Source organism: Rhinolophus sinicus, chromosome 15 (assembly GCF_057876585.1).
Source record: "Rhinolophus sinicus isolate RSI-liver-muscle chromosome 15, RSI-T2T, whole genome shotgun sequence".
NCBI lineage: Eukaryota > Metazoa > Chordata > Mammalia > Chiroptera > Rhinolophidae > Rhinolophus > Rhinolophus sinicus.
The window spans coordinates 26,821,208-26,841,336 of record NC_142515.1 but is presented as its reverse complement, the minus strand read 5'-3'; the positions used below and the strand labels follow the sequence as shown (position 1 = coordinate 26,841,336).

The following is a 20,129-nucleotide window of genomic DNA, read 5'->3' as shown; positions in this document are numbered from 1 at the left end:
ACCTGGCCCCAGGTCACCACTGCGGTCCTGCATCCCAAATCCTGACATGCAGACTCCCTCTTTGCCTCTCGTGACTCTGACTTTGGTGGTGGCCTGACACACGCTGACATTTTTGCATGCCTTCATTCTGCTCGTTCCGATGCCTTTCTGGCCAACTCAGAATCCACTCACACACTCCCTGCAGCTGCCGGGGCCTTCGCTGCCAGCTCCCAGCCCTCTGGGTATTCTTCCAGTTAAGATATCATTTCCTCTCGGGCTAAAGGTCCGGGGAAATCCTGATGGTATGAAAATCGCTGGCCAGCAGAGGAATGTGCCATGTGTGGAGCAAAGGAGAACCCGAGGCTGAGGCGCTACAACCAGCGGCGTCTTTTCTCTGCTGTGTAACTGTGCATCAGACCTCGGGCATTAGTATTTTTCATCTGTCAAATGGGCTGTTGTGAGGACCAAATGAGGTCATGGGTCTGTTTAGGAACTTGCTCATTCAACAAATATTTATCCAGCACCTGCTACATGCCAGATGCTGTTTCTGCTGCTCAGGATATGACACTGAACAAACTCTACCCTGACCTCATGGAAATTATATTCTGATGAAGGGTAGGGGAGAAAACAATAAACAAGTAGGCAACTAAATATCTGAGTTGGTTGCTAATAAGCACTATGAAGAAAATAAATGAAGGAGAGGGGAACAGCGAAGGCCAGGCATGAGGGCTTGCGGTTTCATATGAGGTAGAAAAACCGAAGCCTGAAGAAAGTTAGGGAGAGAGTCTGCAGCTATCTGGGGAAGAGCATTCCAAACTGAGGGAACAGCAGGTGCAAAGGCCCTGGGCTGGGAGTGTGCTTGGCAGGAGGGAGGCGAGTATGACTGGAACGGAATGGCAAGGGAAAGAGTAGGAGGCGATGAGGTCAGTGGTCAGGGGAGGGTCAGCTCAGGTGGGGCCTTGCGGGCCATTTTCAGGATTTGGGCTTTTATTCTCAGAGATGTAGACGGGAGCCAGAGGACATGAAAGAGCTTTTTAATTGCACCAGCTTTGAATATGATCGGTGTTATCAGTAGTGGATAGGAGAGGGACACAGGAGCTGGGATTTGAAAGGAGATTCCATATAGCACTCCCAGCATGGAGGGTTGGTAAGTTTAGACCTGCCTGGCTCCTGCACAAGGGTTGGGAAAGCAAAAGAAACAGACCTGTAAGGATACCTGGGTACAGACTGGTTCAAGGTTAGCTGGAGGCTGTGATTGAGGAGCAAAGCCCCGGGAGATTTGTATTCAGCTCTGAAGCAGGCATAGGAGAAAATGGGTTGAGGACTTCTGATTCCCTTTGCCTCCTGGTGTTTGGGGTTATAATAGGAGCAAAGCTCTGGAGCTGGGGGGAAACCAGGTGTCCCCAGGTAAATGGGGGAGGGGGAAGAATCAGTGTTCACTAAGTGCCAATTATGGTGCTGACCATGCCTTAAAAACAATGCTAAATGCTTTCCTGGCCCCAAGGTTTACAATTCTAGCCTCATAAAGACTCCAGGACAAAAGGGCCATAAACACCTCCATTTTATAGAGGAAGAAAGAAGGCTCCAAGAGGTGAAGTGCCTTGCCTGTCTTGAGAGTACAAAGATGGTTAGTAGTGGTGACAACTGGAGGTGGGTCCCATCTGACCCCCCAAACCTGTGCTCTTTCCCCTTAGACCCAGAAAGAACAAGGAGTACCAGTGGGGTGCCCGGGAGAGGCTGGTTATTCACAAGGGACAGAGGACATTTTCCAGGTCTATGGGAGGACATCCAAAGTCTGTGATGAGGTTGGGCCATGGATAGTTAATAACACTGATCCCTCCTCTGTCATCCTTACACAGCAAGAGACTGAAGGCTCTCTTTCTTCTCAGGAGGACTTTCTCAGAAGCTCCGATCTCATACTTTCAGCCTGGGATCTACCTGGAGTTAATGTGGTTTGGCTACTCCCCACTGCCCTTGGGATGTTCCAACTCCTATCCTAACATGATTGATGAGGCCCCTGTGATAGGGCCCTTCCAGCCTCCTCCATCTGGCGCCTCGGGGCTTCCTGTTACTTCCCCCACACTCACTCTGTGCTCAGCCACCCTAAGCTACTTACAGCACCTGGGATTTCCACTTGTCTCTTACTGATGCACCTGCCTCAGCCACACACACCTCTTCACCTGGCCAAATCCCACTGGTCCTTCAAGTCTCAGCTTGGATACCACTTCCTCTAGGAAGCTGCCCCATGGCTCCTCTCAGGTTAGAAGCCCCCTCCTCTGTGCTCCCACAGCCCCCTGGACTTACTCACATCCCTCATCACAAGGTATTGTGATTTCCTGTTTACTTAGCTGATCCTTTCAGGCGGGTTTCTAGTTTTTAGCATCTTGAAGAAAGCGATGCTGTCTTATCCAAAAATGAACAGTGTGCCTGGCACAGAGCAATCATTCAATAAAATATGTGATGTGTGAACGGATGGATGGATGGACAGATAGATGAGTTAAGGAGACAGTGCTTGAAAAGAGAACTCAATCATTTCTAACTCAGCCTAAGTGATGGAAAAAATCATCAGCTTTCATGGACGGAGGAAAGCAGAGATTCTTGGAACAATGGTTCTCCATCTTGGCTGCCCTTTGAGATCACCTGGACGTTTTTAAGAAAAATACTGACGCCTGGGTCCCACCCCTAGAGGTTCTTGTTTAATTGGTCTCGGGTGTGGCCTGTGCTATGGGATATTTTTTTAAAGCTCCCCGGGTGATTCTAAAACGCAGCCACGATTGAGATCCTATATTCAGAGAACCCTGTAAGAGGAAGCCCCAGCTCAGGGGGTTTTCTGACAACCAACCTCTCTCCTCCCAAGCTCCCCAGGAACGGGAGATGTGGAGCTGGAGACAGAGGTCAAACACTAAGAGAAGTCATTTTTCATGTCTAAATTGATGGCAAGTGTTGCTCTGTTTCAGTAAAAAGCTAGCAAATGAGCAAGACAGGTGTGATTGTGACCAGAACTGCAGTAATAGGCACTGCACAGAACAAGGAAGAGAGAAATACAGCCTGATGCAGACAGATTAGGGGCAGTGGGGGGTGGGGGTGGGGATATTATTTTTCCGTGGGTGTGATTTCAAGACAACAATATTTGAAAAAATATACACATAGATACTTATATTTGATCTTTGGTTAATTACCTCTTCAGTGAGAGGATATGCAAAGAGCTCATAGATTTCATTAGTCACAGGGGTGTATTCAAACGTCTCCTTTGCATAAGAAACCCAAGCTTACAGCTGGTCTCTGGGAAAGAATGCCCTCCAGGCCTTGAAAAGAGAGCTCCAGGCCTGTTCATGCTCTCACTGAAACACAGCAGAGGTCAGCGGCCCGTGATGCATGAGGCCCGGCTGAAATGTGTCTATCCAGCATTTGCAATTCAATCCCACAGTTTCCTTTATGGAACAATTCACTAAATTCAGAGTTGTTCTTTTTTCTAATTCACCATATAATTCACCTCCCAAATTCAATTAAGAAGCAATCTGTTAGCAACTTTGGGAGCAAGCTGCTTTTCTTTGGGAAAGCCCAATTTTCTTCCGCTCCCAACAAAAAAAATGGCTTAATTATATGCATCATATGAGATACTGATGTACACACAACGCCCCTCCACCATAATTACTGAAATATTAACTATACATCCAAAGACATCCAGGCAGTAAGGGATGGGCTTTTCCAGAGCCCAACAGGGCAGAGCCTTGTTCCATAGAATAACGTTGCTCCATTGAACAGGAGTGACTATGAATGCATATTCGTTCATTTGGTCATTAATACATAAACTTTGTATTAATTACTCCTTCTGTCCCTTATTCTCAGAGACTAACATTACTTAGTTTTTAGTTTTTTTAAACCAAATAACTGCCATTTTAAGTGCTGATTATTTGCAGGCCCTACACATATGTTATCTATTTCATCCTCAAGCCACCCATATGAGGTGAATACACTCCCATTTTACATGCAGGGTAACTGAGGCTTAGAGCAGTTCAGATATCACTGGAGACACACAGCTACTGGATGCGTAGGTTGAGATTCTCTCCGGATCAGTCTGGTATCAAAGTTTTTATCATACATCGCATGCTAACGTTACCCTGCCAGGACAACCTTTGCTCTCACGTTCATGGATGTGCAAGATGACATGAGTGGAGCCACATTAAAATGGAGCTGGCGTAGCCCTTTCAGAGGAGCTGCCCTGCAGTCTTGTTTTTCCTTATCTTCTGAACTGGACCAAACCGACAATATCCCAAGAAGTCAGTAAGAAACAGAAAATCCTGTTTGTAAGGACTGATGAAACTGGACTTTGCCGATGACCGAATCTAACCAATCAATGAAGTACAAAGCTAGCATTTCGCCCGATGACTGACTCTCAGGCCAGTCCATGAAGTGATACAGTGCGAAGGTCCAGCTGCATGCCACTTGCTAAAGTTAAATATCAAGAGACGAAGATGGTGGAAAGAAAAACAGGTTTATTCAGAACACCGGCTTTCTGGGAGGATGGAGGACCCCTGTCCAAGGCCACCTCCACTCTGGACTGGTCAGAAGGTTGTATAGGTGCACAAGAAGAACAAAGGAAAAGGGAGAGTCGGTCAGGCAGGTCCCAGGCCTGACAGCCTTCCTGGGGTCTGGTTTGTTTTAAGATAATGTTATCTCTGGACTCTGGACTTGGACTGGACCACAGAGGCCTGGGGCTTTATGTGTATTCCGGTGTCTGGGCGCCTGAGGATTAAGAAATTGCTCTTTTCAGGTTAGGATTTTGTTAATTAAATGGATTAACGAGGTATGTGTAGCCTTGAGAAAGGGAATCAAACAGAGTTCTTCAGTTAATCAGTGAGGGGAGAAACAAAGAGGAAATAGCTGAATATCAGGGCAGATCTAACTAGCTAGGTTTAATTACAGGTAGCTAGCTAGCTAGCTATACGGTGGGTCAAACTGCAAACTGGCTAAGTCTAATTACGTTATTGATTCCCGAATTTCTCCCTTACAGAAGTACAAATCTTACCTCACCTCATCCAGCACCAGTGAACTCTTCTTTAATACAATTTACCTCATCTTCCTTCCTTTTTCTCATAGAAACCCTGAGCCTCTCTTCTGCTTTGGGAGAACACTATTTGGGTTTCTGCCTGCATCTGTCCATGCCCAATAGTAATTCTTTGATCTCAAAGAAACATTCTGACTTTTTATTTTTAGGTTTATACTGACTGTTTCATACATGTATTTACAGCCCTGACCCCTCAGAGGTAAATCTAACATGAAACTGCTTTGTTTTACTCTACAAAATAATAATAATAATAATAATAATAATAATAATCTCTAGCATAAGATCCTAAAACTCACTTTATTACTAGTCCATTCATTCAGCAAATATTGGTTGAGTGCCTGCTTTGGGCAGCATTGGGCTGGGTTCCTGAAGGCAGACAGGCAGGGGTACGTCCATGGTGCTAGTGAAGAGGATGAAAATCAACAATAAGATCATTCCATGATGGATGAAGTATTTTGGAGAAATTAAAACAGAGCTTTTTAAAGAGCAATGGTGGATGCGAGCCCAGGAAAGGTCTCTGAGTAGATGACATTTGAGCTCAGACCTAAATGATGAAAGGGGGAACACATCTACCTGGGAAGAGTATTCTAGCAAAAAGAGAGGCCAATAAGTAAAAAACGTCCTGGAGAAGGAAAATAAGAGTGTGATGTGGCTGGAGCTAGGGCAGAGTTAGCCTCTTGTGCAGAGAGAGCCTCTGAGTCTTATCTTCACAACCATGTTTTAGCAGATTTAATTTGCATGCCCTGGCCGTATGTAAATGAACAGCAATCCAGTGAATACACGTAAGTAATACTATTCCTTTTTTATAGAAGAGAAAACTGAGTCTCATGAATATGTTGTCTAAGGTCATCCAGCTGGTAAGTGATTGAATTTGCATTTCATGGTGGGCACTTCTGACTCCAGAATCCATGCTCATAACCTCTGCCCCTCTACCGCACATCTGTGCAGGTGTGGTCTGAGCCAGCACCCCAGGCAAGGCCCGTGGATGAAACATCTGCACACCTCTGTCAGCAAACTACCTGCAAGACACACTGGTTCAGACGAGGGAGGTTTTAATTATTCATTAGGGGAAAGAAAAAAGACAAATCCTCTTTAACAGATTGATTCAGGAATGAGCTAGGCAACTACAATAGTAATCAATGCGTAATCCTAAGTAGTTCAGTGCCAAGTAATTTTTATATCTATGCCAAATTTCAAATGCTGCAGAAGGGAAAGTGAAATGAGTTAAAAGATTATTACCAGTTTTTGTTAATGGAATGATTTCCTATTGGCGAGTGTATATAACAGAAAGGGAATTCTTATACACTGCTGGTGGAGGCAATATAAATGGATAGCGTTTTATGAGGTAATTTAGCAAGATGTATCAAAGTCTTTTAAAATAGGCAATAATATGACTTTGACCTAATAAGATAACTTCTGGATTTTGGTACTAAGAATTGACTGGCAATGAAGTCAACGGATGTTCATCTCAACATTTTTCATAATAAAGACTGTAATGACCACACCCAACAGGGGAGTGGTAAGATGAATTATGATATAATGAAACACGGTATAACCTTTTAAAGTGTTTTAGAAGAAAGTTGGCTAAATGGAAAAAATGTTCATATTATAAGTCAAAAAACAGGTTAGGAAATAGTACCCAGTATGATTCCAATAGAATCGAGTATGGTTCCATCTTTTATTATTTTTTTTTAAAGCATACACAAAAAAGAAAGAAAAAGGAAAAAGACTGGCTGGAAAAACCTACAGTGTCCATTGTGATTACCTCTGGTTGGTGATTTTTGAATGAATTTTATTTTCTTATACACTTTTTGCACTTTCCCAATTTTGTTCAATATTTTTTAAAATCAGGAAATAAAAAAAATTTTCAAAAAGAAGAACTAAGTTACACTATACACTTTGCCTAAAAACATATGCTCTGCACTATGTAGTGTGTATATGCACACATGTACACACATGCACACACATGTACACACACGTACACACACGTGTACACACACACACAGATGGTTGCCAGGGAAACCTTTCTTTCCAATGGGAAGAAAACATAGCTGTGTTTATGCAGATGGAAAGTTGTGGTCCAGTCTTTTTCAGATTTTCTACACTAACCAAGAAAACCAAACAAATAATAAGCCCACAACTTGGCAAGATGGAACTCAAGTTTCTATCAGAACGTTCTCTCAGACAGGGTTGGGTGAGCTCTTCCGAGATCTAGCTCTCCCGTCCTCAGTCAGTTTAACTGGCTCCCACCTGTGTCCCTCACTGGCGAGGAAGCCTCAGAATTTCCTCCTGCCCCAGGCAGAAGCTCAGGGGAAGCATCTTAATCATGCAAATTTGAGCTGTCTCTCCCAGAGCCTCTAGTCAGGTATCCATTTTGCTCGGTGTTGGGGCCTCTGAGGAAGAAGAGGAAAGGACAGGTGATGAATGGGAACCTGAACCCCCAAGGGACACTGCCCTAGGAAACCACTGTCCACCTTGCCACGGAAACCCCACCCTACCAGGAGACCTCCCTAGACATGCACTGACAGAGCTCCCGGCCGCTAAACCAGGGATAAGACCAGATGCCTTGAAGACTGAGCAGGCTCTTCCTTAGGAATAGAAAATGGTCCCCTCCAGGCACAAAGGAGGCCCTTCACTTCCAGCTGAGCTCAGAACCACCGCATTCCCTCAGAGCCACCTAACGTACCCATTTTGGGCCACGACTCAACACCTGCTTTGAATCAAGTCAGTTCCATAATGTACTATGCCACGTGGGAGACGCAGTTGGAAACCCAATACTACCCCATCCATAGAAGCCATGAAACACAAAGAACCGTGAGAGCAATCAGGTGATGGAAATCCCACTCCTAACATGGAAGTCCAGGAGGGCTTTCTGGAGGTGGCCATTTACGGACAATAAGGGTTTCAATAAGTAGAGATGGAAGGGAGTCTTGCAGGATAGAACATGGAAGGGAAACAACATGCTCAGCTTGGTAGCACAGCTTTGCTGACCAAAGTGATCTTTGGCAAGATATTTAATTTCTCTGAGCCTCAGTTTCCTCGTCCATAAAAATGGACAAAATAGAAGCTAACTGTCAGGTTGTGAGCAGCCCCAAATACAGTGCCTGGCACATTGTGGGGACCCCATACCCTTACTAATCATTACTCTTCAGGTCACCTTCGGAGGCCTCAGCCTCTTCTATCGTCACCATACTGTAGCCTAAGCTCTAGCCAGGAGCATAGCTGTACCCAGCCCTCCCTATCCAGTTAGTGGAGGCCCCCCACCCGCAGATACCAGCCGACCATACCTCAGCATCTCCCAATTCAGGACAGGCCTGATAATTCAGGCCTGACAGATGACGGCTTATCTCTGCCCTACCCCATGGCCAAAACTTTAGCAGGGTCTGAGAACACATCCAGTTTTATTTAGAGAAAGAAATGGGAGAGAGGGAGGAGAAGACAGATAAGAAAGGAGTAGCCTCTTTCTCCCTCCTAGCAATGACTGTCACTTGAACTTTCAGTGGGGTTTGGTCCTTTTGGGTTCTACAAAGCTGTAGAGGAGAACTGCTGGTTCTTAGACGCCCTCGGGGGATTTGGGGGGACTTCTCCTTCACACAGATTTCCAGAAGCTTGGTGGGGGGGTGCTTCTAAAACAGGGGATCATTGGGTGTGGCTGCAGTGGGGCACTAGAGAAGCATAGCAAAGAGAAATTCAGGCACACCGTGTATACGACTGACGTGAGGCAGGAAGGGAGCACAGAGACCTGGGAGCATGATGGACACCAATTAAATTCTCTGAGACACTGAAAGTCAAAATTTGGACCAACAAGCAGAATGCTTAGGAGGAAGATTCTACAGGAAACTTCTCAGTCCCCATTTATTTCCTGTGGGGATTACTGAGCATTAGCAGTGACGATCTCCTTTATTTGCTTATGTGTTTATTGCCGGCCTCCCTGACACCCTCTAAAAAGCAAGCTCTGTCTTCTTCACTGATGCATACAGGAGGTGGCTGCTGGTGGGAGGGAGGCCTGGGGAAAGGGAGGCTGCAGGACGGGAGGCTACAGCGGATGGACGTTAATGCCCGTCTCCAGGTAAGAAGTGATGGCTGTGGGGATGGAGAAGAGGGTGTTTAGGAGAGCTGTTTTGGTGATGGGCGAACATAACTGGGTACCCAGTGGGATATGACAAGGGAGGTGGAAGGACCACCTTACTCAGCTCTGAGACGCCATAAAGGCACCCACGTGGCCATTCTTCATGCTGAAATATGCTCATCGAAAAGAAAATTTCAGAGGGCCCATTCAAAATAGTTGACGTGAAAGACTTGGGATAACTTTAATGGGAAATGTGTATCACTGCAAGAGTAGAATCATGCACTTTCATTGCAATGTATAAAAACAATCAGTAAAGACATGCAATGTTCCTGGATGAACTGGGTAAATAGGATAAATGTGTCAGTTTCCCCAAATTAAGTTATGGGTTTAATGCAATCACAATTCAAATTCTAAGAGAATTTTGTTGGGATCCTCTTAGGTTTTTGTAGAAAAGCGATTCTCAAATTCATCTAGACGAATAAACAAGTGAGACTATTCAAGAAACATGTGAAAATGAAGAGCCAGGGCAATGAGGAAGGATAGACCCCACCAAACACTAAAACATATAAAGAAACTAACATGAGAAGACATGTAGATGAATGGGACATAAATGCTAACACTACATATAGAAACACACACTGTGTGAGAAAGGAGACATCGCCAGATATGGGGAAAGCATACATATGAATTAGATAGTGTTGAGATTATTCAGAAGTTAGATTATTATTCAGAAGGGTATGAACCCTACCCCCAAATAAAACCCAAGTGGATTGAAAGAGAGAGTTAAGCATAAAGAAACAAATCATGGAAAAGATTTAGAAGAAATATGTTATTTCCCAAAGCTGTTGTAGGAATAATTTCATGTATATAGACGTAAAAGAAAAAGAAAATTTGATTTGACATAGTTAGCTTCAGAAACTTTAAAACTTTGTATATCAGATAGACTAATTCCTTAAAATGAAAACAAATCACACTTACAAGGCAAAATACCTGCTGAAGCTTACAAATGCTTACTATCCATTATATATCGTAAGTATCTCAAGCAAATCAGTGAGAAAAACTATATCCTAGAGACATATGGGTAAAGGAAATTAGTGAACATGTTACAGAACAAAAATCTAATTAGTATAGAAGTTCACCCTTGAGAAATGAAAATTTAAGCAAAAATAAGGTACCACTTTCCCACTGTGGAAGCAGCAAAATAAAGAGATCAATGGTAGCATTCACAGTCAGGTGGAAGTGGAACTTGCATTTTGTGAAGAATCATTTATTCAGCAAACTTGCTGAGCATCTAAAATGTGTCTGTCACAGGACGAGGCACTGGGCTGCTCAGATCAATGGTAATTCACAGAGCTAAGGCAGAGCCTGCTGTCCAGTCCGGGAGAAAGAGGAAGACATGGGCAAGCAGAGGATTCCCAGAGAGGGACTGGCTGGGTTTGAGGGAAAACCCAGGTGAGGAACAGACTTTCCGGGCATGAGGGAAGGAAGAGGACAGCCTTACAGAGTGCCAGCCCTCCGCACAAGTCCCACGGGAGTCTGATGCCAACACTCCTTTCCAATGTCTCTCCCCACCCCCAAGTCCCACCCTCTCACCCACCTGCCAACTACCCTAAACTGTTCAGTTCTGACAGCCAAGTTCCCTCTCCATGGCTTTGTTCATGCTCTGCCTTCCACCTGCAAGGCCCTACAACCCTAATTCAAATCCTTCAAGGCCAAGTGCAGCCTCTTCCATGAAGCCATCGCCCTCCTTTCTGCTTCATTTACATCTCCCTCATGGCCATTCATTCATTCATTCATTCATTCCCTCATTCATCAAGCTTTTATGGGGCACCTTTCTGTGCCAGGCACTGTACCAGGTGCCAGGGACAGACAAAGAGATCAGACACAATTCCTGCTCTCAAGGAGCTCCTGGCCCTGATCCTACCAGGCCCGAGGTATAATTGTGAACCAGTCTGTTGTCCCTACAAGACAATTAACGCCTTGAGGACAGAGACAACATCCTGTTTATCTCCGCCATGTGGTGTTCATAGCAGATGCTTAACAAATACATCCGTTTGAATTGGACTGAATTAGATCAACTAATCGCTTGCATATATTATCCCCTCTAATTGTCACTGCACTAGTGTGGGGTAAGGTATTATTATCTCCTCTTTACAAAGGAGGAAACTGAGGCTCGATGAGGTAAAGCGTGTTTGTCCTCAGAAAATCTTAGGATTTTATCACATGGCCTTTGCACAGACAACCAAATGACCAATAAAGATGTACAAATGTCTCAAACGGCAAACCCCATGAATTGGGTCACAGAAACAGTACCAAGGAACTCAGGAAATCAAAGCACGGAGGAGGCCAACCCAAGCCCTCTCCAGAGAACTGGAGGAGAGAAGCAGAAAGAACAGCATGGAGCTTCATGGCCTGTCTTTGGCCTTTCCGAACAGAAGTCAGTTCAGTTCAAGGAGAAATGCATAGCAGTGGCTTTACCTGTAAGTACAGGTAAATAGAGGCTGAGGTGACCACTGGTTTTTTGGGTGATGGCATATGTCAGTGACGTGTCATGGGCCCTTTGTTTCAGAGAGGTTAATACCTATTAATGGTTCCATCCCACTGATTCACTGGGGCAGGAAGAACCTATCCTGATGCCAATGCATGTTCTGGCCCACAAACCACCCCCTGCAAGACACTGAGTGTCCTGTTGGCCTTTTCGGTCACTTCCCCCCAGTGCCATCCAGAGCCCAGGACATGGCATGCTGTATATCAAGCAGGAGCCAGAGACTGAAAGCTCATGGAAAAGAAGAAAGTAGGTTGCAGAGGCAGCATCATTTTCCAGACAGCCAAGCAATAGCTGAAGCTTGAGGACCCGCCACTCTTGATGGAGAAGAGAGAAGTGGCCCTGGCCAGTGTTATGGGACCTGAATGAAGGCCCAAGGATGGTGTCCCTTACCCAGCGGCCCAAGATGCCACCTCAAATGCCTAGAGTTGGGAGGCCAGGCACATAATATATCAGTGGAAAAGGTCAGGTGTGAAACACGGTTAGGGAGTAGTGGGGACGGTGGCAAACCGCAGAGCACCTGGTCCTCTTGCGTTCAACCCATCATTATAAAACTGCTGATTATTGCCATGTGGGGTTGCTAGACTCGCATCGCCAGATCTTCCAACTTTTCAAGAGAAGCCAGAATTCTGGATATTTATGAGAAAACTGATTTTTAAATGTTGGCAGTAAATTAAAAAAAAAAATTATGCACTACAAAATAAACAAAGCACATCTGCAGACCAGATTTGGCTCACGGGCTGACCCCTTAGGACCTCTGGGATGCAGAGTGATTGGAAAAGTCATGCCTGTAGACGATGCCAAGGTGAGAGAAGACAGGAGTTCCTTGGGCAATGGCAGCCAAGGATGCAGGAGCGTTATGGAGGACCTGGGAAGCAGAAAGCAAGGCGCTGCAGGAGCTCAATAAAGTTCAGAAGCTCAGTGATAATGCCAGCTGGGGCTTTTGTCTCACTGTTTTGGGTAAACAGGATCATTAAAGGACACCTAAGAAAAATAAGATGACCAGAACACAGGATGAGATTCCACTGGCCACTCCAGCCGCCATCACTACCTTCTCTCTCTGGACCTCCTTGGAAACCACAGAAATAATGGCCTGCAAACATCGGTGCGAACAGCCCCCTGCATATCAGTCACCGGTCAGCACGATGGGGGTGGAGGAGCCTCATTCCAAACTCACACCAGTGGGTCCACCTGCCGCCCCTCAAGCTTCCCAGTCCAGCCCACTTGTCACTGGTGCAGTGTCTCCATCCCTCACATAACTGCTGTGGGAGGCAGGCTGACCTTTCTTAACCTCCTTTTCCAGCTCATTGTTGTTTGTTGTTGTTTTCTAAGATGGCACAAAGAAAGGCCATAGCCACATTTCTGCCAACACCTATGGGAGCGCACCAGAGGGTCTCTGGAAGATCTCAGGTTAGACGCAATTTGAGCAGACTGTTCTAGAGTTCCAGGAGGCATCCATGAAGGAGGAGCCAAAGACACTGTGGTTATCTAATCAGCCACGCATGCAGCAGACACCATGCATTGAGTCCCTATACATTCATTATCTTTGGCAACAGAACCAAGAGAGACTCATTCTTGTCCCTCAGGGATCTTAGAGTCCAACTATCCATTATACAGATAAGGAAACTGAGGTCCCATGAGGTGAAATAACAGGCCAAGATCTGCTGTGCTGTGGGTAACTCTAAAGGGTCGTGGCACTGGTTTTGTCCCCAAACAACTTAGTTTATCATCATGCCCAATAACAAAATACTTGAGTAGTAAATGCATTGGAAACGAAGGTCAATTCTCAGCAGTAACAAAACGCACATATCTAAAAGAGGCCAAGAAATACAGAGCAAAGGTGCACAGCTTTAAGAAAACTACAAATGCTAAATTCAAAAATTGTGGGGGGTGACTACTTATGGGATAAACACACGCTTTATTTTGTCAAAAAGGATCCATGACAGGTTCTCTTAAGTCGGGGTGGGGAATATTTTTTATGTCATTTCATTCTGCTTTTTATTTATGTAGCCCGCCAATCAACTACTATTTCAATTAAGAACAGGAAACACAGAATACCATCTAATAAATACAAGCAAAAACATATGCAGTTAAAGGAGAGCGAAAATAGAATCAGATTCAAAAGAACCAAACAGTAATGCTTGGGGGGGGTGAAGCACAATCTTTTGGCCAAAACTGAGAGGCAAAGTTGGATCCTCATGTGATACACTCCATGCCCATCTCTTACAAGGCTGTGTCCCCAAATTCCATGCATTAAAATGGCTGATGGGAACTCATACGGTATTTTCCCATGCACATAATATAATGACCAAGTGGATATGAGGTTACCAGGCTTCTCCCCATGACCAGATTAAACCCAAAGGAAGCTACCGCCACACCTCCACACCTGGGAGAGGTCAGTTTGCTCACCCATCGCCTCTGACAAGAAAAGCCAGCTTGTTTCTTTCTCTCTAATTTCTAGTCCAATCCCCAAGAGGCTGGCTCTTCTACTTCTGTCTTAGCTGGCCATGAGACTATATTCTTAAATAAAGACCTTTACTTGATCTATCTTGAGTGGCATTTGGTATCTTGAAACTGAAAGGAAGTTGTCTGGAATGTCAGGTCCTAAGCTCTTGTTTGTCCTGGATCTCAAGCTAATCTCCCCATTTAGACTCAGGCTCCCAGATTTCTGGCCCATGAGGAGGTCTGGGACAACGGCTCCCTGGATAGGTGGATGTCCACGGGTGGTCACTACCCTTCCCCTAACCGACTCTGAGCCCCACTGTGGCTCCAAGAGGAAGCCCAGCCCAGTTTCTCCAAATTCTGATCAATGCAACCACAGTAAAAATCAACCAAAAGGTGAATTTACTTTTCCCAACACTTCAAGTTCACAGTGAACTATGGCTTCAATCCAAGGTATAAGTCAGCCTCCGAATGAGGCCCCAGGGAATGCGCTGATAGAGTCCTTATGTTGCATTCTTTTCTCCTTCCCAAAGAACAGATGTGCGTTTTATCAGATGCCTCTTTATCATCTCAAATCATCTTACTAAATTGAAAACTTTATGGGCGGAATAACTGCCAGGCCTTGCCCAGTTCCAGCTTCGCCTCCCAGCTGCCCACTGCTGTTTACGGGCTGAGCCAACCAACCCTGTCCTCCTTCAGGGGGATTTAAAGCATTTGGGCTCAACTCTTGAGGGTCTCAACAGCACATCTTTGGCCCCGATTTTGATCTGTGGGATTCGGCTTAATTTCTGACGCTCGTCCGCATCTTATTCTCTCAGGCCAAGCTTCTGACTCATTGTGCTCCCTAATACTCACTTCCCAGAAGAACCAGGGGTCCTTGCCTTGTTCTTCTGAGCTCCCAGCACAGAACTGGAACTTTCTGTGAGTTCTACTAAAGGCCTCTCTAATGCTATGTGCCAGGGTCTCTGCCCTCACATGAACATTACTGCCTCCCCACGGCCCTGCTCTGCCTCCATCAGGCCCTATGCCCCAGGCTGGCTGGACCCCAACACCAACCCCAGCCTGATGACAGCTGTCACCTGGGGACTTTTCTCCACGTGGAAGTTCTGCCTACTGGACCATCCCTCCTCTGGATGCCCTTTTGCAATACTCCCTGCAAGGTGATCTGGGCTTGCCCAGCATAAAGGCACCACCCCTGAGCATGAGCCTTTCTTTCACTGCTGGCACCCACTCATGGCTGAGCCTGAGGCATCACATATTCAAACAAACAGCCTTAATCCCACCTGGTTTGTGGGAGGAGCAGGGAAGCGAGGAGGCCACCATGCTCCTGAGGTTCAGGGCACCATCACAATTCACAAATGTTTGTCTGGCACCACTCATGTGCCCAGCCTGATGCTGGAATTCAAGGTGGGGAGCCAAGACCAAATGAGGACAGTCACAGCTACTGACAGTCTGGTGGATGTGGCAAGGCACACACTGAGTGGCCCCCTGGGATAAGAGAGGGGAGGAGGGGGTGTAGCCCCATCATTACATGGAACACATCCTCGTCTTTTCCTATTACCTCCCAAAGGTAAAGATGGGGAGACCAAGTCCTCATAACTCCAGGGGTGGTGCCAACAGCGGTTTCTAGAAGCAATGGAATACAGAGGCTTAGACATCAGACAGTTAAGTCCTAACCTTGGCTCTGCCAATAACTAGTTGTGTAGTCAAAGACAGGTTACGTACCAATCTGAACATTAGCTTTCATATCTATAGGTACTAACAGTACCTGCCACACAGAGCTGTTGTGTGAAGATTCCATGAGATCATGGACATAACGTATACGAGGTATAAGTAGTATACACCACATGGTAGGTATTACTGTTCTCTGTGTTGTTGCTGTTAAAGAAGAATGAGCATCTAATCCATTTTCAGATCTCTGTACGGCCAACTTTATGACCCCGGGTTTGACTCAGGAGGATTCGGGAAGTCTTTATGTTGGGGATTGACAGAGATTTTCCATGTGCTGGTGAGATCTAAATCTAAGGATCTGATCAGATCACAGTGGTGCAGGCCCAGCTCCAGAGACCCCATAGGGGTGCTGGCAGAATACTGCAAAGACAAAGAATCCCAAGGTATTTAGGGAGTGTGGAGTCTGGGACACAGAGGTGAAATGCGCATTTAGAGCGAGGCTGGTTTCTTAAATAGCCATGGACACGGCCCAGTAGCTCAGAATAGACAAGATGGGAAACATCAGCTTCTGTCAGAGCCAATAAGTAATTAAAACCATTTCCCCTTTCGGAGTCCTCGTTACAAAGGTCAAGAAATCAGATCCATTATCCGGATGGCGATAACTGCAAGGTGAGATTTCCTCTCCAGGTTTCCAGACATTTGCAAAGATGGGAGTGTGCAACATGGTCTTCCTGGACTCTCTAAGGAAGAAACAAACACACAAAAGGTCCGAGACGTCAACCACACAGGCCTTTCCTCCACATCTCATGTGGTTAGGAGAAAAGGTATCTCAGAACTCAGAAACTGAGCCGTCAGGCTCGGCACCATCCCTTCGAAGAGGAAGCAAGAGGGTGGGGCGTGTGTGCCTGCGTGTGTGCCTGTGTGCGTGTCTTGCTAAGTACTTCCTTCACTACACAGCTAATCCGATTAGCAGCTGTAGGAAATTCTGCAATGTGAATGCAAGGGCCCCATTCATACAACAGCTTGGCCAGGCCTGCCCAGAATTCCCATTCTTCTCACTGCAAATAGAATGCACACGGGACTTTCCCTTCCTCGAGAATGCACTCTTGCCTCCTTGCCCGCTGACACACAGAGCCAAAATGCTGTTGCCATTTCCTCTGGCAGCTCCTGTGGCAGGGAAATGGGCCTGTCCAAAAATTGGAAGCAATCCCAAGTACAAAACGAGGCTAATTTTAACAGCACCGTCAACTCAGGCAGTCTCCCAAGCTGGCAGCTGTGCTGAATGCACACCCGTTGTAGGGTCCTGGGTGAGTCACTGGCTTTCTCTACACCTGCGTTTCTTTCTCTGTCAGATGCAGACTTGGAGAAGAGGGCATAGCTGGAACAGAGCCTGCAAGGAAGGACACTCAGAGCCTGTACAGACACAGTGTCACTGTGTTTGGCTGGAGGATGAGGAGAGAGAAGGGAGCTGAGTATGCAGGTTGTGGACAAAGCCTGGGGGGCCTTGGGGGTCAGACTGAGGAATGTTCTGAGAAGTGACAGCAAGCCACTGAAGGGTTTAAGGAGCATACTTGTATCAGTCTCCTAGGCTGCCATAACAAATTACCACAAAGTATGTGGCTTAAAACAACAGAAGTCGGGGCCGGCCCGGTTGCTCAGGCACTTAGAGTTCCGTGCTCCTAACTACGAAGGCTGACGGTTCAATTCCCACATGGGCCAGTGGGCTCTCAACCACAAGGTTGCCAGTTCAATTCCTCAACTCCCGCAGGGGATGGTGGGCAACACCCCCTGCAACTAAGATTGAACATGGCACCTTGAGCTGAGCTGCCACTGAGCTCCCGGATGGCTCAGTTGGTTGGAGCGCATCCTCTCAACCACAAGGTTGCCGGTTCAACTCCCGCAAGGGATAGTGGGCTAGCCTATACCTAAGAAGATGTCCTTTCAAAGATGTGAAACTATGAAATGGCAATAAAGGTGTGGTTCCTTTTTAATTTGTGTTTTAAAAAATCAAAGCAAATGTTTAAAGGTTAACGTTCAACGTTGTTCACCATAGCAATGTTTCTAATAGGAAAAGAAGTTACAGGAAAAAAGGAAAACAACCTTCATTCCCATCTGTTCAATAACTTGTGGCAGAGCTGTACATTAAATGTGATAGATCACAGTGTATGGCACGAAAAGATGTCCATGACGTGTGTCAAGTGAAAGACACAAGTTACACAAGAGCATGTTGACAAAAATCCCTTTTATGTTTTAAAATATCTCTGTATGTTCATGGCCCAAGGGCAGTAAGCCTGGAAGGAATCCAGCAAACAGGTAATGAGGAGGATGCATCCCCGGGGCTGGGGTCACAGGCGATTGTCACTTGCTACAATTTTGAACTATTGGACTTTTTTTTTTTTTTTAACAACTGGCAGCATTAGTTTAATCAGCAAAAACAATAAAAAGTATTCCCATTCTGAAAATAAAATAACTATTCTAGATAGATGCAAAGCATTCTTGGCCATTAGACAAAAGTAATCAGGATAAAAATCACCTTGCCATAAAAACACACTGGAAAAAAAAACACACACACACACGCACGCCAAGCTTGGGAAGGCAGACACACCAGGAGGGTACATGTTCCAAAGGCCTCAAGCCTCAGCCCCTGACGTTCCCTGTAGCACATGGCAAATTTCCTCCATTCTCTATTTTAACCTTAAACCCTCCCAGGTCACTGGTCTTTATGCAAATACTACTAATAACAATGAGGAGGAAGAGGCAGACCTGATATTATTGAGCATGTATTATGTGCCAGACACTGTGCTAAGCACTTTACACATATTCTTTATTTTATTTTTTTGTCCTCACATTACTATTCCTACTTGACAGATAAAGGAACAGAGGCCCAGATCAAGGATTCAAACCCAGGCTGTCTGACCCCCAAGTCCATAACTGTGACCAGTGTTTTAACCACCTTCCTGGAAGCAAAGCCCTGTTGGAGCGCTTTGTCACTGAGGACCCCGGGAGATGGCTCCAGGGTCTGCTAGCCACTGCCTACCTCTTCCTTCTCCCTTCTCCACCGATGCTGGCCAATGCCTTTCAGGCATAAGAAGCTGGGCCACCTATAGGAGTTCCAAAGCTTAATATAATGCAGACTCTGCCCTCTCTTAGCTCACAGGGGAGAAGGAAAGAAAAGATAGGCACTAAGTTCTTAGACCACAAGGCTGACCCTTCCCACCCACTCCTCTGCCAGGTATCTTCACCATCTTCCCCAGCCCACCTCTCCAGGTGCCTCTCCTTATCACAACCCCTCCGCCCCCAAAACAGCCACCCTCCAGTGACTACACTTTCCCTCTGCTCCCTAAATAAAGACAGCCCCTCTCACACTCACCGTCCTTGCACATTGCTTCCTCTCTGCCTGGTATGTCTTTCTTTGATTCTTCACCTAAGGACTCCTAGTCATTCTTCAAGACACAATGTCAGCGTGCCCATTTCCATGATGCCTTTCTTGGCTCACCTAGTATGTTTCTCCACTCGCTCTTCTCTCTTCCCCCTGCTCCTGGGTCATTACAGCACTTGCATGGAGGGATTACAGTGTATCTATTTATATTTCAGTCTCACTCCAGTAGATTGGGAGCACCTTAGTGACAATATCTGCCAGTGCCTGAGACTGTATTACGTGCCAGGCCGCAGGCTAGCCCAGTATCACAGGAGCTGATACTCCCAACCCCCTATGGAGCTGAGTGTTGGTTTCATCCCCACTTTATAGATAGTAAACTGAAGCTTAGAGATGGTAGAGAGCTTGTCCAGGTCTAAACTCTGCCTGGCGTGAAATGTTGCTTTGAAGGCAGAGATCACATCTTATTCCTCTTTCTCTCTCCAGCACTGCATTTGGCCCATGATATGTGTTCAGAAAAAGAGTATAAAGCTTCAGGTGTGCAAGATGAGTAAATTCTGGAGATCTGCCATACCACATCATGCCTGTAGTTTATAATACTGTATCAGTACACTTAAAAATTTGTTAACAGGGTAAATTTCATGTTGTGTTCTCACTACGATTTTTTTTTTAAAAGTCTCAAGAGAAAGGAAGGGTGGGTGGAGGTGTCACAGGTAGCAGAGACAGTGTGACATCTGGCACCTGTGAGCCTTAGTCACCAAGTAACAAGCCATCATCAGCCACACCAGCCCATCAGCCCCACAGTCAGCCTTCCTGGGCACTTCCGAAAATGGACATTCCACAGAGCTGAGGCGTCTGTGCCCGGTGGGCAGGGAGGTGAGGAGAATTCAAGAGACCAGTCCCATTACTATTCACTCCAAGGTGGAGGCAGGAGGGACAGTGAGAGAATAGTAATCAGTGTAAGGCCCCATCCGTGTTT

The 20,129-nt window shown here is 45.9% G+C and overlaps 1 protein-coding gene across 1 annotated transcript in view; it reads right to left on the bottom strand.

Annotated features, from left to right (window-relative positions):
* Positions 1-20,129, bottom strand: part of TLL2 (tolloid like 2) — a 115,254-nt gene that overhangs the window by 67,264 nt on the left and 27,861 nt on the right. The window lies entirely within an intron of this gene.